Here is a 20,046-nt window from a genome sequence, read left to right on the forward strand (position 1 = left end):
TGCACGGCTTAAACCACGACTCTTGGATCGTCCAGCCTTTTTCAATTACAAGTGGCCCTGAATCCACGCCCCCACCCCCCCCGTTTGGTTTCTGTGATGGTTTTAGTCTTTATGCTAAATGTTCAGTGTCGACGTAAGGAGGCACCACGAAAGGGAAGGACTCTTTACCCACGACGAGTGGGTAAACAAGTAGAAACAGATGTCGCACATGTATGCCTGGTATGTGTCACACAGAACCATAGACCTTAAATAAATCACACGGAGCGCAACGCGGCGATGCCATCATGCGTTAAACATGAGGACCCTTAAAGGAACGCAGCGACAAGATGGGGAACCGCTGCTTCACCGTCGTCTCCAGAATCACACGGGAAGATGGATAGCGATTTCCTCTCTGTACGAATGAGCTGAAGCGGATAAGGACCGGCTAGCCCAGCTGTTTGCCGAAGACACCTCTCCCGGAGTTTTAAGCTAGGCTAGCGGGGGTCGTATTCGCTTCCATTAATTTGCGCTGTGCTAGGCTAGGCTAGTTTGCAGTCGGATAGCTTTCTACTGAACGCACAGCGAGGAAATTGGTCTCCATCTTCTCGTCTTGACTCTGGAGAAGACAGTAAGCGCATTTCCCATAATGTTGCCGTGTTCCTTTAAAGGTCTCGTGTTTTGCTATTCCTTTCACTATTTGGGCAATGTTACACAATTCCTGTGAGTCTATGGAACACATCTGTAAGTTTATTTTTTCAAAATGCATTGTTTTGTATTTCTAATCAAGTACTCTAAAGTAGCATTTTTCCACTTCAAGATTTCAAGCTGTTTTGGGCTGAGCTCTGCCCATAAGTGCTTTAAGTGACAGTCACCCACACAGCGTGATACATGTATACGAGAGAGAGCGAGAGAGAACGAGCGAGAGAGGGAGAGGGAGAGGATACATCGCTCCCAGTGCGCGCGTGTGCGCTGTGTGAGTGGCTCGACTGCGATTGTGTGTAAAATGCAGGTGGACCGTGGAGAGAGAGAGCGAGAGAGAGAGAGTCGGGGACGGGGAGACCGCTTCCGCATTATTCCCACTGCTCCGTTGTTGAGCGAATTGTTGATTCTCTCTGTCGGCACCCGCGTACGTCAGCCCGTTTGAGGGAGTGTCGGTATTTCCACTCGCTCTGTTGTTGAGCGAATTGTTGATTGTTGTGTGCGGTGACTACAACCAGTGCGTTATTCACGTCAGCGAGCGAGTCAAATCAGAACGGCTTAGTTCAGTGAGGGAGGATCTCGTGAACTCGAGACTGGACTGATGAGCCTAAATGAGAATTAGAGACACAGACCCCATTGATACAAACCCCACATTGCTAGAAAACAATGCTAAACACTGGAAAAGGCCATTTATAAGACATGGGACCTTTAATTAACATGAAGGTTTTATTTGTATTACATTTTTTAACTCTTTAATGGAAATGGCAATGGCAGTCTTTACTTGAGGTACAGTAAGGGTTCAGTGGTATTGCTGATGAAAAGATCCAAAGAAAAACAACTGCTGCTGCTCCTTGGATAATATTATGATGGAGACACCCATAAGATGTTCTTTTATTTATTATTATTATTTTGTTTTTACTTGAAAGGGAATGCCATCCATTTTAAGAATGCACATGTTATCCCCGTGCTCAAGACAGTTCAGTCAGCATTTGTGAACATGTGTATGTGTAACCCACCTTGATTGCATGGGAAACCAAACATCCCATGCAGGAGAGAAGGGGGAATCCTCCTTGGCCAAGGGAGATATTGGGCTTACTAGGCTTCAGGTCAATGGAGATATTAGACTTACTAGGCTTCAGGTCGAGAGAGATAGTGGGCTTACTAGGCTTCAGGTCAAGGGAGATATTAGACTTACTAGGCTTCAGGTCAAGGGAGATATTAGACTTACTAGGCTTCAGGTCAAGGGAGACATTAGACTTACTAGGCTTCAGGTCAAGGGAGATATTAGACTTACTAGGCTTCAGGTCAAGGGAGATATTAGACTTACTAGGCTTCAGGTCAAGGGAGATATTAGACTTACTAGGTTTCAGGTCGAGAGAGATAGTGGGCTTACTAGGTTTCAGGCCAAGGGAGACATTAGACTTACTAGGCTTCAGATCAATGGAGATATTAGACTTACTAGGTTCCGCCCCAACAGGTCCACGGAGGACGCCATATCCCATGTGCTGCACACAGCAGCATCACACCTGGACAAGAGGCAGGGGAACTATGTGAGAATGCTATTCATCGACTACAGCTCGGCATTCAATACCATAGTCCCCTCCATACTCATAGCCAAGCTCAGGGACCTGGGCTTGGGCTATGACCTCTGCCAGTGGGTCTTGGACTTCCTGACTGGCAGACCCCAGGTGGTGAGAGCAGGCAACTGCACCTCCTCATCCATCACCCTCAACATAGGGGCCCCCCAGGGCTGTGTTCTGAGTCCCCTCCTCTACTCCCTGTACACACACGACTGTGTGGCTCAGCGGAGTAGCAATACAATCGTCAAATTTGCTGACGACACAGTGGTGGTGGGCCTGATCTCTGCCAACGACGAGAGGGCCTACCTGGAAGAGGTCAAGGTCCTGGCGGGATGGTGCCAGGAAAACAGCCTCTCCCTGAACGTCAGCAAAACAAAGGAGATGATTGTGGACTTCAGGAGGTCGGGGGTCAAGGACTACAGCCCCCTCAGCATCGACGGGGCACCGGTTGAGAGAGTCAACAGCTTTAAGTACCTCGGAGCCTACATATCCGAGGACTTGACATGGACCACACACATTAACAGTGTTGTGAAGAAGGCACGACAACGCCTCTACTTCCTCAGGCGCCTAAGGAAGTTCCAAGTCAGCCAGAAGATCCTTAAGAACTTCTACTCATGTACAATAGAGAGCATCTTGACCGGCAACATCACCTCCTGGTTTGGGAATAGCACTGCACAAGACCAAAGCAGACTACAAAGAGTGACACGTTCAGCCGAACGCACAATTGGAGGGGGGCTCCCCACCCTCCAGAACATTTACTACAAGCGTTGCAAGGGCAAGGCTAAGAGAATCATTAAAGACTCCAGTCACCCGAACAACTGCCTCTTTGAACTGCTGCGGTCAGGCAAGCGATACAGGAGTCTCAAGGCGAGCACAGAAAGACTCAGAAGAAGCTTCTATCCCCAGGCCATCAGGCTGCTAAACGAACAATGAATGAACACTACACAACAACAACCACCAAACGCACATAGCACACACATCCACACGCACACACTCACTTTAAACAAACACACTGTAGCACCCACTCCACACACTTATAGCACACACCCACTTTAAACAAACACACTGTAGCACCCACTCCCCACACTTTATATTTATGGATGAAGGATTGCACTACAACTCGTACACCTTACTGTAAATTGTACCTAAAATTGTACCTCATCCCATTTCTGCTTTGCACTAGATAGTACTGTACATTAGTACACTGCATAGTATTGTGTATTGTATATTATATGGTAACTCAGAACATTGTACATATGTCTATACCGAACACTGTGACCTCATTTTCTTCTTCTAAATTCATGCTATATTATGTTATTATGTTATTTGATACTATCTTGTCTAGCACAGTCTCTGGAGCGTAACAGTAAGAAGCATTTTGTATGAAAGTATTCTGTACTTCTGTATGACAACTATTAAAGAACTTGAACTTGAACTTGAACTTTCAGACCAAGGGAGATATTAGACTTACTAGGCTTCAGGTCAAGGGAGATATTAGACTTACTAGGCTTCAGGTCAAGGGAGATATTAGACTTACTAGGCTTCAGGCCAAGAGAGATATTGGGCTCACTATAGGCTTCAGGTCAATGGAGATATTAGACTTACTAGGCCTTCGGGCTTATTGGTAAATAAATAAATGGCTGCATTTATATAGCAGCTTTTATCCAAAGCGCTTTACAATTTGTTCCTCACATTTGACCCATTCACTCACACATTCACACACCGACGGCAGAGGCAACCATGCAAGGTGCCAACCTGCACTTTAAGGGTTAAGTGTCTTGCTCAAGGACACTTCGACACGCTGCACGGGAGGAGCAGGAATCAAACCGGGAACCTCCAGATTACCAGACGACAGCTCTACCTCCTGAGCCACTGTCTGTCCCCCCTTTATTGGTTACATTTGGCTAATTGCTCAGTGATGCCAGGCTCGCATCAAAGTGTCCTCGGCGTCTCTCTCTCTGGACCTCACAGGAGACATACCATCACTTCACAACACAGGAGACACATACCATCACTTCACAACACAGGAGACACATACCATCACTTCACAACACAGGAGACACATACCATCACTTCACAACACAGGAGACACATACCATCACTTCACAACACAGGACACACATACCATCACTTCACAACACAGGAGACATACCATCACTTCACAACACAGGAGACACATACCATCACTTCACAACACAGGAGACATACCATCACTTCACAACACAGGAGACATACCATCACTTCACAACACAGGAGACATACCATCACTTCACAACACAGGAGACATACCATCACTTCACAACACAGGAGACATACCATCACTTCACAACACAGGAGACATACCATCACTTCACAACACAGGAGACATACCATCACTTCACAACACAGGAGACATACCATCACTTCACAACACAGGAGACAACATACCATCACTTCACAACACAGGAGACATACCATCGCTTCACAACACAGGAGACATACCATCACTTCACAACACAGGAGACATACCATCACTTCACAACACAGGAGACAACATACCATCACTTCACAACACAGGACACATACCATCACTTCACTACCATCACATCACAAGTGCGTTTTAGGACGGAGTGTGAGGGTGAGGAGACAATGCAACATGGGTGTTGCACGCTGCAAACTGACAAAACAAAAACAAGCCGAGGACGAGATGGATCTCTGGTGACCGGCACATTGCAGTTCACCACAGCAATGCAGTCACCAAGATTTAAAGCAAGGCCTCAGAAGGAGCCTTTCTATTCATTTCTGCAGCAGCGCCTGACATCTGAGCCACATTTAAAAAGCATTGCGAAATAAATATAATACTTTGCAGCAGAAGTCTAGTCCTTCGACCCAACCGGCGGTATGGTTTGAGATGAAAACGATTAGAGCGGTGCCAGGACAACACCCCCCCCCCTCTCTCTCTCTCTCTCTCTCTCTCTCTCTCTCAGCACAAATAAAGAGATGATGACAGGAGCCAGCAGGGGGGACGGACAGGGGGGGGCTGAGGTTGAGAGGGTTGACGGCTTCAGAGTTCCTCTGTGTGAACCTCTCCTGGACGCTACACACCAGACACAAAATTGTCTAGAAAGCCCGCCGTCCTGAGGAGACTGAGGAGGTCTCCACCAACGTGGTCACAGAAACATCACTACAGGTGCACCGTGGAGAGCTTGCTGGCGGTGCTGCAGCGCGGCCTGGTTCGGGAACTGTTCTGCCCACAGCCGCAAATCACTACAGAGAGTAGTGCATCACTGGAAACAGACCCCAGGCCATCCAGGATATCTTTCATCAGCGGTGCCTGAGGAAGACACACAGCATCACTATTAAGGACCACAGCCACCCAGTTACCATGGCGTTTACGGTGTGTGTTTGCTAATACACCGGCGATTACTTTTTGAGATATTTTCTTCTCTGTTTGGCCTGATGGTGGCGCTAGAGGAAAGTGCACAGGGTTGACCGGTTCCTTGCCCTAGGGGTCATGAATATACACAGCAGGTTTTGTGACTGTATGACTAACGGGTCATGAGACACGTTCATTTGAAAGTGGAACGTTTGGCCTGATGGTGGTACCAGAGGTCATGGGGTCACCAAAATCAAGTGTCCTCCTCTAGGGATCGTGAATGTTCACAGCAAATGTATGACAAATGGAAAATACTGGCATCATTTTACTCTGTCTATTCTATTTTACTCTATTAATATGTTAGATCCTAATATGAAAAACGATGTGATTTGATGCTCTATGCCTATGGAGTCTATGCCTTACCTTGACCCTGTCTATGCATATCTATTTTATGCTCGTTTTATACTTATTTTATGTTTGCACATTATGCATTGATCTGCCAATTGTGCACATTTTATGCCTGTCTTTTAAAAATGTGTACTGCTGTGAAGCACTTTGAGCTGCAATTCTTGTATGAAAGGTGCTATACAAATAAAGTTTATTATTATTATTATTATGATGGTGGTGGTGTTGGACAAAAGGTCACGGGGTCATCAAAATCTATACATTTTGTCCTATTGGCGTCGTGAATGCGCAACATTTCATTTCATGTGATACATTTCATGGCAATCCTGCTGTTCCTTTTTCGAGATATCTTGCTCACCTACAGACTCACAGACTCGCTTGCAGACGGGACCGGTTACATAACCTGTCCGGTGCGCGTGAATACTTTCCCTAAGGGGGTTGTACTTTTGCGCGATCTGATTGGCCACTGACGTTTCTGGTCATGTGACATGTGCGCCAATCGTGTGACGGCAAGTTCTGCCACCGGTTAAGCTTAGGCGCTCTTTCGAAGTTGGTTAAGGTTAGAGTTTGTCTTAGAGCAGGGCGATAGAACACCAGCCCTGATTCCAAACTCTAACCTTAACCAACTTCCAAAGAGTCGCCTAAGCTTAACCAGTGATAAACTAGGCGTTAGGTAGTAGATAGGCGCAGAACTTGCCGTCACACGATTGGCGCACATGTCACATGACCAGAAACGTCAGTGGCCAATCAGATTGCGCAAAAGTATAACCCCCTTAGGGAAAATATTCACGCGTCCGGTGTAGGTAAAACATCAGAGCCCTTCGCTTCCGCCCACAGCTCCCACAGAGCATCACATCCAGGCCGAGCTCCAGCATCTGGATGATGGATCTGGGGGGCCGTATATATATCCACAGCGTTTTCTCATTGAAGGAGTCGTCTCTGGTCAGAAGCAACAGATTCCAGTGTGATGTGATAACGGCTCCCTGATGTGAGACCTCATGATGACCCCCTGACAATCTGATGTGACTGGCTTCATTTAATCTTTAAAACATTTATTTTTTCACTAACATCAAGTCTTGTGTGCATGTGTTCTATGCGCCACCTCGTACGCAAGTGTGCGGAAAACGTTGGATCGACAATGCACATGTTGGATTATTTAGGATTTTTTTTGGCGACCCCACACTTAATGTATCGCGTAATTTCAACGTGGAATTAAGGAATATCAAAATAAAAGCACACATTGTTGAACTTAATCATGCATATTTATTAGACATTTTTATTACAGCACTATGTTATCAATACACATTTATAAAACGAAGCATATTTAACCAAAATATGTTTCCAGGTCACCTACCCATAGTTTGAGAACCACTGATCTAGGTTGTGTGGTAGCTGTGACTGTAGCCTATAGTGTTGTATGGATAGAGGAGGTCCTGCTTACAATATTTCTTAGGCAAAATTATCCATATAATATATTCATTCATCATTTTACTGTATATTATACAGTATATATATATATATATATATATATATATATATATATATATATATATATATATATATATATATATATATATATATAGGCTAAGCTCCACCTCACCCTGTGTGCTCGGATGAGAAGCTGTGAGGGATGTGGAACAATGTACCATATCCTTATCCTTCTATGCACTCAACAACGCCTACTGATTAAATTAAAGGGTGGTAGGACAGTCCACAGTAGAATGCCAATTGTACAATTATACTTCAAGTAGACACATAGTTTACATTAATAATATCTCCTCAGTCCTCACATGCTCTTGTCTAGTTTTTATTATATATATACAGTAAACACTGTTATGAATCATTCTAACTTAGATCAGCGGGGAGAGGCAAAAAGTCAAAATCGATGTGGCTACATAGGCTTAACCTGAGCGCACCCAGTGAGTATTGTTATTGTGGGCGTAAACCGGTAACAGATCTGCCCGCCGTCTTTCCCACGACGGCCAACGCCACGCTCTACTATGCTGCATCTGTACAACCACTCAGTAGTGTAGTCCAGGGGAGTGTACCGCCTGCAAAACTGTGAAAATGATAGTGTCTCCTCTGCCGCCTACACCACCAGCTGCTCTACAAGTGGAGTCTCTGCCTCCTCTGCCATCATCTGATGACATCACTACATAAAATCAGGAAAACCAGCCTGTCGATTCCAGCATTGGCACTGAATGCTCTCAGTTATGTGTGGATGCATATTATTATTATTATTATTATTAGACACAAGGGATAAATAAGTCTCCCTGGCTTTCTGTGTTCCATGATTAGACCACGCCCCCAACACTGTTTCAGCCACGCCCCCAATAATCACAGTTTACCCCCAGCAAAAAGTTAGACTACACCACTGTATACAACCACCATGCCTCATACATCTGACAGCTGCAACAATCTTCTCTTGTATCATAGTCATAGCTGAGTTCACTTCCTCAGTTTCCTCAGAGATACCTGCAACTCATTTACATGCAACTCATTTACATGCAACTCATTTACAACTCCTTTACAACTCATTTACATGCACAATGGTGAACCAATAATGTATGTGACACTCATTCTATTGCTACCATTCTTGTCTTCACCGATGTTTCTTAATTGTGCACTGTTGAGTCTGAGCTCGAAACACAAATCAAATCAAATCAAATGTATTTGTAAAGCCTGAAATCACAAGGTAATGTCCCCATGGGCTGGGCAAGTCTTCTTTAACCCATTTAGACCTAAAACGCCTGCTAATAATGCATTATATACTGTACCCTGCATACACACAAATGTGTTTCCCAGTTTCACAAGTCAAGAAGAAACATCACAATAAATCAAGAACAAAATCCATGAAATCCAAATATGCAACACTCCCAGACATTCCCCAGCGAAGGTAAGGAAAAACTCACTAAAAACCTAGCAATAGGAAAAAAGCACCACAGGCGATGTGGAGGGGAGAAACCTTAGAGTTCCCATGTTTGTAGTGGGCGGTCATAGGAGCAATAGATACATGTAGTAAGCATATATGTGAATAGAATAGAAGTACTTAGCCCAGCAATGAAGTAGAACAGGCATGGTTTAAACTAGGGATGTCCGATATTACCGGCCTACCGGTATTATCGGCCGATATCGGCATTAAAATGTGATATCGGTTGATATCGGTATTGGAAATTAAGAGTTGGACAATATCGGTATATCGGTATCGGTAAAAAAAGCCAATATCGAGCATCCCTAGTTTAAACCTTAGACGTTGTAGGTTGGACAGAAGACAGTATGAAGCTGATCCATGACCTCAATGGTGCTCATAACCAATATGGGGTAGAACAGTTACTGCAACCTTGGCCATCACCACGAGACATCCACTCACAGAGAGACAGGGAAGTAGAGCAGGCATGAAGTTCACAAGAATTGCATTACCTACAACGCCCCTGTATTGTTGTGTATTTGACAAATAGAGAACTTGAACTTGAACTTGAACATGAACATTCTGGGCATTCTTCTGCTTAGCTCAGAGAATACAGTGATTGTGTATTTGCTACTTCTATAAACAGCCGCCCCTGGGGTGAAACACCGTGGAAATAGGGAGTGCTGATGTGCTTTCACCCAGCAGGTCCCTGGAGTCTCTCCACAACTTGGAAAGTGCATCAGTAAAGGCAATTGATTGATTGATTGAACATTTTATTAACAGATCGTCGGGATCCCTAGTAAAAGCATTCAAAAACTGCAGACCATCCAGAATAGCGCTGCTAGGATCCTGATGAGGGTGCGCAAATATGACCACATCACCCCCACCCTCAGATCACTTCACTGGCTCCCCGTGGAACACAGGATCGAGTACAAGGTCTCCCTCCTCACTCACCAGTGCGTACACGGTGGTGCCCCTGCCTACCTCAAGGAATCCTCACCCCCCAGTCCTCCTCACGCTCCGGCACAGCCTACCTCCTCAAAGCCCCCAGGACTAAGCTGCACACCATGGGCGATCGAGCCTTCTGCTCTGCCGCACCCAGACTGTGGAATGCTCTCCCCATCCACCTGAGAGCACCACAGTCCGTTGAGGCTTTTAAAAGGGGCCTAAAAACAATTATTTTGCCTGAATTATTGTTTTACTTCATTTTTTATTTTTTTTTAATTTTTTTTTTACTTCTATTCATTTTATTGTTATTATTATAAATATTTTTTATGTTCTTCCATTTCATTGGTTGTTTTATTAATTTTAATTGTTTTATTCTTTTTATCTTTATCTCCTGTAGCACTTTGAGATTTTCACAAATATAAAGTGCGGTACAAATTTAATCTATTATTATTATTATTATTATTATTATTATTATTATTATTATTATTATTATTATTATTATTATTATTATTATTATTATTATTATTATTATTATTATTATTATTATTATTATTATTATTATTATTATTATTATTATTATTATTATTATTATAATGGTTACAAACAATACAGTACGGCTCAATACACACAATTGTTAAGGGGATGCAGACCAGAGAAAGACTTTCGTCTTGTTTACATCAGGGTCCCCCATTTTCAATTCAACATAACATATTACGGTTGGATATACCGTATTGTGCAAATGTGGATTGAGTTGGACAGTGGCTCAGGAGGTAGAGCAGTCGTCTGGTAATCAGGAGGTTCCCGGTTTGATTCCCGCTCCTCCCATGCAGCGTGTCGAAGTGTTCTTGAGCAAGACACTTAATAACCCCTGATTGCTCCCAGAGACGGGGACAACCTGCGGGACAACCTCAACCTTTAGTAGTATCTAATCTGGGAACAGAGAAAACCCCTCAAAGCCAATAATAAATTCAAAACTTTTTGTTTTTTCAACCCACACCTTATTCCTCACCCTTTATCTCCTGAGGAGGAGAGAGAGAGAGAGATGGGACGGGCTGATCCTCACCCTTTATCTCCTGAGGAGGAGAGAGAGAGAGGGAGAGAGAGAGAGAGATGAGGAGAGAGAGAGAGAGAGAGAGGAGGAGAGAGAGAGAGAGAGGAGGAGAGAGAGAGAGAGAGAGAGAGAGAGAGAGAGAGAGAGAGAGAGAGAGAGAGAGGAGAAAGAGAGGGAGAGAGAGAGAGAGACAGAGAGAGAGAGAGAGAGAGAGACAGAGAGAGATGGGACAGGCTGATCCCAGCTGCGTAGTTTAAATGTTCTTCTTTTTTCTTTTTTTCCTCTCATTCATATCACTGCTTCATTCGTTGTCCCAGATGCTTCCGCCTGTGTTGTTGGTATGCTGTGTTCCATTCCGGATCTGTCCGGGTCCATTACTATGAGTGACATGAGTGATCGGGTCAGTCAGTTGCAATGATGATAATACGAGAGTCATCTAAGGAGTGGAGGAGGAAGGAGGAGGAGGAGGAGGAGGAGGAGGAGGAGGAGGAGGAGGAGGAGGAGGAGCAACTGCTGCTGCTGCTGGTGATGGTGGTTGTGGTGGTGGATGAAGGGGGACTTGGCAAGGCCTCGTCTCTGGTGTGCAGGGCGGTTGCAGCATGCCAGCTCTTTATGTCTTCCTCCCTCTATATGATAACTATGAAGAGGAGCGCCGCTGCCAAAAGAACAAGCCTCACACAAGTCCCCGCCGTGTCCCTCTCTCTACTGCGGCCAACGGCGGCAGGTGCTCAGCGGCGGCGCGGCACGTCAACCTGCGTGCCTGTGTGTGAAAAGGGCCTAATAATCGCATCAATACGCCACTGGAATCACATGCGGCGCGGCGCTGACGGCTCTCGCTCCCGGGCCCTGCGGGCTGAAATGTAAACACGTACCGCAGGAGACAGAAGGAGGTAGGGTTGGTTTTATGGTAGGATATAGCATATAGGACACATATGGAGACACTTACCTGCATGGAGACTTACATGCATGTGGACAAGCCTATTATGTCAGTACGTTACAGGACGCCCGGGCCAAGGCTGGTTCTTCTGAGAAATGTAAATTCAAGGGAGCTACAGCGGGGGGGGGGGGACAGGGGAGGCATGGGGGGGGGGGGGGGGATGATGAAGTGCACATGAGAGCTGGATATAAGAGCCAGATGGATGGATTCGCCTTCAGTCCCCTCCCCCCACCCCCCACCCCACCCTTTATCCATTTGTCAAACAAAATGCAAACAAACTACCTGAACGGAAATCTTTTTTCAAAGGTGGAAAGTGGATGGATGAGTAATGAAGGGCGTTCTTCTAGGGAAGAACAGAGTCTTTAAAACCATTTGAAGCATTCGATTTGATCTATTTTTTTCTTCTTTTGTATTGTTGATACATGAATAAGGTTTGGCACAAGATTTCAGCATTTTTCAAAACATCAATACAAAAGAATAGAGCAAGGGAATCCAGTCTTCATTGTTGTTGTTGTTGTTGTTGTTGTTGTTGTTGTTGTTAGGGTTAATTTAGAGATGTTGATTTATACAATAATAACTACATTGAGATGCCGACCACATTTTCTCATCATATATATATATATATATGTAACAGATGGTACCGTGAGGCGCAGTCACGATGGACTCCAAGTGTTGTGAAGTGACTGTGGCGAGTAGCGGTGCTGCGAGTTAAACTCACTCTCACCCTTAAAAGACACATAGACACGTTGCCAAGAAGTGAATTCACCTCTTGGTATAGCGGTCTGTGCTGTCGACCGTGGTGTATGAGGGGGGAGACCACGGGTTCGAGACTCCCTCAGGGCATCGAAGTCAAAAAGGTGATGATATCACAACCGTTACTTACTTACTTATCCTCTTCGTCCCGGTTGGGGCATAAGGCCGCAATCATACACTGCCACTGAATCCTGTCTCGTGCTTTGGCCTGCGCTTCATCCCAGGAAAGACCCATCTCCTTCAGCTCCATCATCACTGTCCTTCGCCAGGTGTTCTTTGGTCTACCCCTCTTTCTCTTCCCAACTGGGGTCCATCTCAAGGCAACTTTGGGTAACCTTTCATTGGGCATCCTCAATACATGGCCGAGCCATCTTAACCTCCGTCTCCTTATCTCAAGGGACATATGCAAGCTGCCTGTCTTCTTATAAAGTTCCTCATTCGAGATTCTATTTGGCCAAAAGATGTTGCAGATCCTACGTAAGCAGCTATCATATCCTGTTTTGTTACTCTCCAGCACTCAGAGCCATATAGCAGGACAGACTTAACATTGCTGTTGTAGAGCATGTGTTTGGTTTTAAGGCTATATTGTTTAGACTTCCAGATGTTGCGAAGTTGGCTGAAAGCACCTCTTGCTTTGTTGAGACGCGTCTTGATGTCTTTTTGCGTTCCACTTTCACTGCTTCTACACATTCCAACGCCTCTCCATTGATGGTGATTGGAGGTGCTGTTGGGGCATTGATGCCCCAACAACCGTTACATATATATATATATTAAGGCTGTCAATCGATTAAAATATTTAATCTGATTAATCGCATGATTGTCCATAGTTAACTCACAATTAATCCAGAATTAATATTTAATATGAATTAACATAGCAAACTCACTCTCCCTTAACCCTTTGGGTGCCGTTAACGTATAGAACTACGTTTCTGTCGCCCGATGGTTGAGTGCCGGAAACGTAGATCTAAGTTTTTTTCTCACTGTATTTATTTTATTCGCTATTGCCATTCATAATTCAGCGGGGCACCTTGTGCATGCTGTACTGAATGTGTCTGAGCTGGCAGACGGTCTTATACCGCCCTCTAACGCCTTCGGCCGCTATTACTACATTCTGTTGTGGAAGGACAGCTCATTCACTGAGAGACTTACACTGCATCAGGGTAAGACATTTTAAGTAATTTAGTAATATCTTTAAACTGAGACTTGATTGCTGACTTGACCAGCTGACTTGATTAAGGGGCGTGTTTAAAGCGGCCATTTTGTTTCCTTAAGTGACCCATTAAAAGCTGCTTCCTGCTTAAAGACAGCACTTGTGTACTGAGTGTGATCTCAGAGCCCTGTCACTGCTTAAAAGCAGAACCTCAGCCTCTCCTGGAATCACTCTGTACTACATTCTGTTGTGGAAGGACAGCTCATTCACTGAGAGACTTACACTGCATCAGGGTAAGACATTTTAAGTAATTTAGTAATATCTTTAAACTGAGACTTGATTGCTGACTTGACCAGCTGACTTGATTAAGACATTTTAAGTAATTTAGTAATATCTTTAAACTGAGACTTGATTGCTGACTTGACCAGCTGACTTGATTAAGGGGCGTGTTTAAAGCGGCCATTTTGTTTCCTTAAGTGACCCATTAAAATCTGCTTCCTGCTTAAAGACAGCACTTGTGTACTGAGTGTGATCTCAGAGCCCTGTCACTGCTTAAAAACAGAACCTCAGCCTCTCCTGGAATCACTCTGTACTACATTCTGTTGTGGAAGGACAGCTCATTCACTGAGAGACTTACACTGCATCAGGGTAAGACATTTTAAGTAATTTAGTAATATCTTTAAACTGAGACTTGATTGCTGACTTGACCAGCTGACTTGATTAAGGGGCGTGTTTAAAGCGGCCATTTTGTTTCCTTAAGTGACCCATTAAAAGCTGCTTCCTGCTTAAAGACAGCACTTGTGTACTGAGTGTGATCTCAGAGCCCTGTCACTGCTTAAAAACAGAACCTCAGCCTCTCCTGGAATCACTCTGTACTACATTCTGTTGTGGAAGGACAGCTCATTCACTGAGAGACTTACACTGCATCAGGGTAAGACATTTTAAGTAATTTAGTAATATCTTTAAACTGAGACTTGATTGCTGACTTGACCAGCTGACTTTATTAAGGGGCGTGTTTAAAGCGGCCATTTTGTTTCCTTAAGTGACCCATTAAAAGCTGCTTCCTGCTTAAAGACAGCACTTGTGTACTGAGTGTGATCTCAGAGCCCTGTCACTGCTTAAAAACAGAACCTCAGCCTCTCCTGGAATCACTCTGTACTACATTCTGTTGTGGAAGGACAGCTCATTCACTGAGAGACTTACACTGCATCAGGGTAAGACATTTTAAGTAATTTAGTAATATCTTTAAACTGAGACTTGATTGCTGACTTGACCAGCTGACTTGATTAAGGGGCGTGTTTAAAGCGGCCATTTTGTTTCCTTAAGTGACCCATTAAGGGCCAGGTGTTAGAAAGCACTAATTAGTGATAGGGATTTAAAGGCCTGCTGGCTTAGCGTCAGCGAAGCGTCGAGAAACGAAGAGGGACAAAGAGGAGTTTTCCTGGAGTTCTCTGCAGAGGGATCCAGGGATCCACCCAGTGCTAAGTACATCATAATCCTATCTTACACTCCACTCTGAAAAATCTCCCTTTCCCTCCCACTCTGCTATTTCTCTACTTCCTCCCTGCCACTCTTGACACCACAATGTGTCTCATATCCACAATCTGCTCCCCCAGAACAGACTCAACCCACCCACGGCAGTTTGCTAGCAACCCGGCTAATCTATCCTACCCTCCTACAGCCACTAATACACCTGTCACAGTACAGGGAGGCCTATGGAATTGTCAATCAGCAGTCAAGAAAGCTGACTTCATTACTGCCTACGCCCATAGTCAAAATCTGCAGCTCCTGGCTCTAACTGAGACCTGGATAACCCCCAATAACTCATCAACACCTGCAGCATTATCTACAAACTATAACTTCACTCACACACCTCGACCTTCCAGGCGGGGTGGAGGCACTGGCCTCATGACATCTCCTTCATGGACTACAAACGTAACACCCCTCCCAGCACTGTCACTCTCCTCTTTTGAATATCATGCAGTATCTGTCTCTAATCCTTTCAATCTCACCATTGTTACACTCTACCGCCCTCCAGGTCCGCTCGATCACTTCACAGATGAGCTGGACATGCTTCTAAGCTCCTTACCGGAAGATGGTACCCCTCTCCTTCTATTGGGCGACTTCAACCTGCCTGACTCATCTCAGTCAGTCATAGTAGTCTCCCTCCTACAATCATTTGACCTGACTCCCACTGCCATGCCTCCCACCCACAAAGCAGGCAACTCCTTGGATCTCATATTTTCCCGTAACTCCAGCATCATTAACACCACGGTAACTCCCCTACATGTATCTGACCATTCCTTCATATCCTTCTCACTAACTCTCATGCTTAACCGAAAGGTCTTCACCCCAACTCAAACCGTCTCACTCAGACGCAACCTGCCCTCCCTATCCCCCTCCACCCTCTCCTCTGACATACTATCCACTCTACCTTTGAGTGACACCTTCTCTGCTCTCTCCACAGAGATGGCAACCTCCACCCTCCTCTCAGCCCTTGCAACCTCCTTCGACAAGCTCTGTCCCCTCGTTGAGAAACCTGCCCGCCGTTCCCCACCCAGTCCATGGCTGACAGATCCAGTGAGAGAACAAAGACAGGTCCTGAGAGCAGCTGAAAGGAAGTATAGAAAGTCACGCCTCACTGCTGACATCGACACATATCACAACCTCTTGTTAACATTCTCCAAAACCATTACTAATGCCAAAGCTTCTTTCTTTCACCATAGGATCGAGGCCTCTGCCAAGAATCTTCGCAAACTGCATGCTACCATGTCCTCCCTCCTCACTCCCCCCCCACCCCCCCCTCCCTCATCTTTCTCTGCCGAAGACTTTGCGATCTTCTTTGAGGAAAAAGTGGAGAACATCCGCAGCTCCTTCTCCCAACCCCCACCCATTCCAAATGCTGAATCGAGAACCTCATCCTTCACTCTGTCATCTTTCTCTCCCATTACAGAAGCCGAGACCCTGACACTGGTAACGTCGAACCGTCCGACTACATGCCAGCTGGACCGGCTACCTTCCCCACTCCTCCAGTCCATAGCACCAGACATCCTCCCATTCCTAACTGCAACCATCAACTCCTCACTCAACTCGGGGGTGGTCCCCACCTCCCTAAAACAAGCCAGAGTCACGCCCCTCATAAAAAAACCATCCCTGAACCCTACCGTCATAGGCAACTACCGTCCTGTCTCTCTTCTCTCCTTCCTTTCTAAAACACTTGAACGTGCTGTATCCAACCAACTTACTGCTTATCTCTTACAGAATGACCTCCTAGACCCTAATCAGTCAGGCTTCAGGACTGGTCACTCCACAGAGACAGCCCTCATTGCGGTCACAGAGGCACTTCACTTAGCAAAAGCGAAAGGCCTCTCCTCTGTCCTGATTCTCCTAGATCTATCTGCAGCCTTCGACACAGTCAACCACCAGATCCTCCTCGCGGCCCTCGCAGGAATGGGAGTGGCTGGCTCTGCGCTGACATGGTTGTCATCATACCTCAATGACCGCTCCTACCAAGTGTCATGGAGAGGGACCCTGTCGGCCACCCGCCCCCTGCGGACGGGTGTCCCCCAGGGCTCGGTTTTAGGACCCCTTCTCTTCTCCCTCTACACTAAATCACTGGGTAACATTATCACGTCTCATGGCTTCTCCTACCACTGTTATGCCGACGATACTCAACTCTTCCTCTCCTTCCCTCCCTCAGATATCCACGTCTCTGAGCGGATCTCGGCCTGTCTGTCCGACATCTCCGCCTGGATGACGACCAACCACCTCAAACTGAACCTAAGCAAAACAGAATTGCTCCACCTGCCGGCCAAATCCTCCCCCCTGACCGACCTTTCCATCACAGTCGAGAATGCAGCTGTGACCGCGTCCCCGACCGCCAAGAACCTTGGTGTTGTCCTCGACGACCAGTTGAACTTCTCTGCTCACATCGCAGCGACAACCAGAACCTGCCGATTCCTCCTGAGCAACGTCAGAAGGATACGCCCCTTCCTGACAAAAGAAGCCACCCAACTCCTGGTCCAATCAACAGTCATCTCCCGCCTCGACTACTGCAACGCACTGCTCGCTGGCCTCCCGGCCACTGCCACTAAGCCTCTTCAACTCATTCAGAACGCAGCGGCCCGCCTGATCTCAAACCTACCGAAGTCGGCCCATGTCACCCCACTTCTTAGGGACCTGCACTGGCTCCCCATTGCTGCACGAATCCGCTTCAAGGCCCTTGACCTAGCATACCGTGCGGCAAAGGGAACTGCTCCCGCCTACCTCCGGTCAATGGTCTCTAACTACACACCCTCAAGACCCCTACGCTCTGCATCTTCTGGCCGCCTCAGACCTACTCCTATCCAAGCTCCGGGAGGGTCATCAAAGAGAAGTCGCCTATTCTCAGTCCTTGCCCCACAATGGTGGAATGAACTACCCACCCCAGTTAGGACAGCCGAAACACGTCCAATCTTTCGCCGTCGACTAAAGACTCACTTCTTCAACCATTATCTGAATAAAAAAATAAAAAAAAAAAAAATCTAACCCTAACTAACCATACTGTCATGCACTTGTCCTAATAAACTAACCTACACTGTAGCACTCAACACTTTGATGAACATTGTTACTCAGCTGATAGAGTTGTGCTCTTCCTGATGGCTTGTCGTACAGAACTTGTAAGTCGCTTTGGATAAAAGCGTCAGCTAAATGACTAAATGTAAATGTAAATGTATTGCACTCCATTAGAAACGATGTAGTTTATTTTCTCTACCGAGCTGCGGTGTGGGGGCGGGTCCTAAACACTCCGGCAAAACACGTGCTTGTAGGGATGGCTTGGACAACTGACCCCGCCCGCCCGTTCATGTGCAATGCCCAATAACGTCGAAGACAGGATCGCTGTGGATAACTGGAATGGCGGTCAGATAATTGGATTATGTTTTTTGCATTACATCAGAGACCAGGTAAGGACTCTATATATCCAATCTTGCGTTGATCTAATATTTTTTTCTTCCGCGATTGAAGCTGTCTGTGTGCGCTGTGTGTGGCTGTTTACCGTTGGGTGCAGGAGGGGGGGGCGCTGCACTCCAGGACCCATTTCATGTATGCACAAGGAGACATAATAATGACAATTTTAGTGTTGATTTCAGGAAGATTCGATAATCAGGCAAAAAATTACAACATGATAAGTGGATTCCACTAAAACGCTATTTTCGCGTTTTTTACAAGGAGACGTTACCTACTATCAGGGGTGTAAAGTACTTGAGTAATTGTACTTCGTTACAATACTTAAGTACTGTTTTGGGGGATTTGTACTTTACTCGAGTATTATTAGGTGTGTATACTTGTACTTTTACTCAATTACATTTCAGAGGAAAAAAACATACTTTTTACTTCTTACATTTAAAATGCAGACCTACAAAGTACAAAGTACAAATCTCGCAGGTCCAACTATTTTAATTAGTATATTTGTTTCTCTGGCCGAACTAACGTTAACGTTATTAATCCTACGGCCACACTTTATTTAAAAACAGCCAATGAAATCCCCATCAATGGAAAATTAACCCGCCCACACCCATGCTGATTGGTCCTTGTGCAAGACTAGAAAGCGGGGATCTTTGATTAAACACCTGCTACACCTGCTATCAGAAGAATAGACATCCAAAAAAAGTTTTCACTTTTACCCTTTAGTACATTTAAAAGTAGAAACTTTTAGACTTTTACTCAAGTGTGTTTTTAGCCAGATACTCTGACTTTTACTTGAGTAAGATTTTGAGACGGTACCCATACTTTCACTTAAGTATAATTTCTGAGTACTTTTTACACCGCTGCCTACTATGCTAATATGCACTCAAGACTGTACAGCACTCAAGTTCAACACTGTTTGACGAACAATGTTACTGACCTTTATCTGCCAGAGTTGTACCCTTCCTGCTGACTTGCTGTACAGAACTTGTAAGTTGCTTTGGATAAAAGCGTTCAGCTAAATGACTAAATGTTAATGTAGTCGTTGTGAAGTTGTTATTAGGGCTGTCAGTTTATCACATTAATTAGATTAATTAATTACACAGCAAATTATCGTGTTATGAAAATTAACTCAAAATTAATAATACAAAAAATTACATTTTTTTTTTATTTTTTTTTAATCTTTTTTAATCTCATTCATTCCATAAGAACGTAGAATACACATTTACAGACTTTTTTTTAATATGGTCCATTTGCATGTTCTTGGTATCTGATTCTAGGGACATCTATGGATCTCAGGGAATGTATTCCCAGTGTCAGAAATAATCAAATTAATA

Source organism: Notolepis coatsorum (genome assembly GCF_963971535.1).
Source record: "Notolepis coatsorum genome assembly, chromosome: 5".
Classification (NCBI taxonomy): domain Eukaryota; kingdom Metazoa; phylum Chordata; class Actinopteri; order Aulopiformes; family Paralepididae; genus Notolepis; species Notolepis coatsorum.